The following is a 3,652-nucleotide window of genomic DNA, read 5'->3' on the forward strand; positions in this document are numbered from 1 at the left end:
CTGAGCTTGCTCCTAACCCTACTTAGATTGCTGTTAGGATGAGTCTGAGCTCAAGCCTTTAATGTGCAGAATTCRTAAATGAATTCAGAAGGTTCATAAATGTCAGTGCCTTGAACAAAAGTTGGCAGTAATTGAACACAGCTTTAGCAAAGTATCCACTAAATTTCAAGAGATTTTTAAAAAACGGGGGAAATGACACCCTCATCCCAAACCACCTTTCATGAACTGCTGTTTGTATGAGTGTCTCTCTACCCACAAGCATGTCACCACTTCAAAAATACAGAAATCCATTTAGAAATCCATAATCCATGGTATAAATCCATTTCTACTTACTTCTGACTGAGACCCTGAGATAATCAGTTGTAAAATATGATGGCCCAGAGCTGCTCTAACGGTCTTGAAAGGAAATTTTGGTATAGGTTTGGTCCTTAATAAAGTTTCCTGTGTTCATGGAAAGGCTTCATGCAAAATAATCCTCTTRACAAATGTCTGTGTGTCTTCTGCAGTCTCCCCCCACCATCAGTCATTATCATGCCAGGCTTTGGCATCTCCTCCAAACGGCCTTGGAAGGGAAATTATTCTCAAGCAACAATGTTCTGCCTATGTGCATATTCTTACAGCTTCAAATAGTGGGATTTTGGCACGTTCTGAATGGTTTTTCTTTCCATATTATATAAAATAATTTCCCTGGTTGTTTTCTTCCCCCTTTTTAAAATATAAATATCTGAGAAAACAATAATTTTGTTTGTAATAGTTTTAGGCTTAGAGCAATGAGAGGCTGAGAGACTCTAYGGGATCCTGTAGCGCTGAAATCACTTGTGACTTCTCCAGAAACACTCAGGATCTCAAAAAGTGATCTCTAAGCATAAGAAACACACACTTTTTTGCTGTTAATGAACAGCCTTCATTATGAATCAATATGAAATTGCAGAGTTCTCCCCCTCCAGACCCATTTTCCTGCTTTGTGGTGAATTTACAATGGGTTGTATTGAGCTGTGGAGTTCCAGCGTGCTGCTTGTCCTGTGTTTGCTGTGACAACCTCTGGTGCCACTCAGCCGCTCATCTGAGCTCCTGCAGGGCTTTGTTACCAAGCAAAGAATAAAAAAATGAGGAGCCCTCCTGCTATTTGGCTGAACAGGAGAGCGGAGAGACTCAAATATGTTTAATAGCACAGAAAAAAAAGAATTAATCAGATACTTTCTTAGTTGTTGGCAAGTGAGAGCTCTGTATTGACAAAACCACAATCAGGCTTCAGGCAAACAATCATTGCATTCCTGTGCTCACAATGGAAGAAATCACCAAGTAATAGCAGTGATTTCAGCAGGGCTGGAAGAAAGCTTCCTCTCCATCCTCTGCAGCCACTTTACAATCTCCTGACTCCTGGAAAAGCAACTGCAGGGCAGGGAGCCTGAGCTGGAAGGTTCTTGGAGCAGCCTGCTTTGGTGGAAGGTGTCCCTGCCCATGGTAGGGCATGGAACTGGATGAGCTTTAATGTTCCTTCCAGCCCAAACCATTCCAGAATTCCACAATTCAATTATAGCTTCGATTATATAATTATCATTATAATTATATCTTTGACTGTAGAGCTCACAAGGACCAGGCTTTTGCAGACACCATCCCAGACTTGGACATAACCAACAGTTTTCAACAAGGCTCCCTCTCTCCAATTGATTGGAATTCTAGATGCCACTCCAAATACTGCAGACCTCGAGAGGAGCTCAGCTGGAGAATTCCAGCATCACAAATCCACCACTCACCGGGGGCAGTGATTACTTTTAGGCTGAATTTGCATCCAATTTTTGTCCTGCTGGTGGTACCATAGAGCAGGCACAATATTTCTCYTTGCTTTTTTTGCCTGGTTGCAACAGAGAATAAAAATGGACTGCTCTTTTCACTGCTCTTTCTCATCATCAAACTGGTTTGGGGTGGTGTTTCTCCTCCCCAAATCCCCCTGCAGGTGTGTAATCCAAATGAGAGGAGCAATCCTATTTAAATAGCACAAAATGGGGTCCATTACGTACCCCTCTGGACTTCCTGGAAATGAAGCAGACATTAATTCTGAAAGATTAATTGAAACATTACCTCTGGCACCACTACAGGTCCTTCAGCTCTTTATTGATTCGAGTTTGGCATTGACACCCAGCTTTGCTCYCAGGTGATGATGCAGAGCCTGGGGAGAGAATAAGGAATAAGGAAGATCTTGTTACTACAAGAAAAAAAAAGAGTTGCTGAGGTGAATATACATGTGACACACACTCTCTTAAATCTCCCCACGTAAGAGATCTGTCACAGTCGTTATCATTCACCAGGGCTAGTCAGAAAAAGTGGTTTGTAGTAGAAAAATCCATTTCATTGAAAGCTAAATATCTCATGGAGTTCTCTCTGCTTTGACAGCCTTTCTCATTGCAAGTTTTATGAGGTCCTGGTGATAATACTAGTAAAAAAAATACTGGGGAGAAGAATAAATGAAAACCAAACCTCTCCCAGCAAAAAAACTGGGGTTTGCAAAATTATGTTGCAGGTTAAGACTTCTGAGGTTTAAAATCTTCTCCAAAGTAGAATGAAAAAGAATTGAAGGCATTTTATTTCTGTTCTCTGTTAATCATCTCAGGTATTCACATAGCTGTTGAATGGCATCTTCCTTCAGTCCTTTGCTAACTGTTCAGATGTGAAAATAAGAATTAGTACAGATTATTTAATCTCAGACATTCAAGAAATTTAAAAAAAAAAAGTCAGAAAGAAGAGAGGAGGGAAAACAGAACATTTATCTAAAGGAAGAGAAGTAGAACAGCTGCATGAGATTGAGGTAGACACTACACCAGAACTCAAGGCTAATGCAGTCTGATTCCAGGTTTAAGAATAGAATCAGGGAAATGGAAAAGCTCTAGAGGTGTTTGGAAGTTAATGATGCAGCACTGAAGTAAAGCCCAAATTAAATTCTCAGTCTTCTCAGTAGGAGCACATTGAAACAAAAGTACTTCAGGTTCAGGGTGTCTCAGGCTGCTYGGTTGTTGTTCTCTCTGAGTGGGTTTTCTTTTCTGGTTTGGCTGCCAAGTAATGACATAGGGGTGTTTCCTGCTCGTACTTCTAAGGGAAGTTTTTTAGGACAAAACAAAGGATAGAGTGGTGGAAAATACGAAGCAAGTGCAGAAACTGATAGAAACAATGAGGAAACTTTAATATATACAATGTGTTAAATAACGTGCAGTGACTGCTAAACATTATTGCCAGCAAAAGCAAAAAGAAGGGTAATTGGTCTCATCCAAGCATCCTTCCTTGTCCCATTTGCTCCTGACAGTGGGATTGGTCTGTAACTCTGATCTCTGCATCATATTTAGGAGCTTACATGTAGCAATCAAAGCAATTTGAAYCACTGGGAATTCTGCTGGGTTATCCTTACTTGCACAGGATGTTTAGGACAGAGCTTAAGGTTTCAAAATGTTAGAAATGATCCTGTTATTTTCACACATCTTGGATTCTACCCATGTGGATAAGTAAAGGAAGGGAGAATTAATATACTTCTGTTTGGCTTTAAAAGATCTTTCTTTAATTTTTATTTCCTTCCTTCCTTCCTTCCTTCCTTCCTTCCTTCCTTCCTTCCTTCCTTCCTTCCTTCCTTCCTTCCTTCCTTCCTTCCTTCCTTCCTTCCTTC

This window comes from Malurus melanocephalus, unplaced genomic scaffold (genome assembly GCF_030028575.1).
Source record: "Malurus melanocephalus ecotype Western Australia unplaced genomic scaffold, MMel_1.1 scaffold_1309, whole genome shotgun sequence".
NCBI lineage: Eukaryota > Metazoa > Chordata > Aves > Passeriformes > Maluridae > Malurus > Malurus melanocephalus.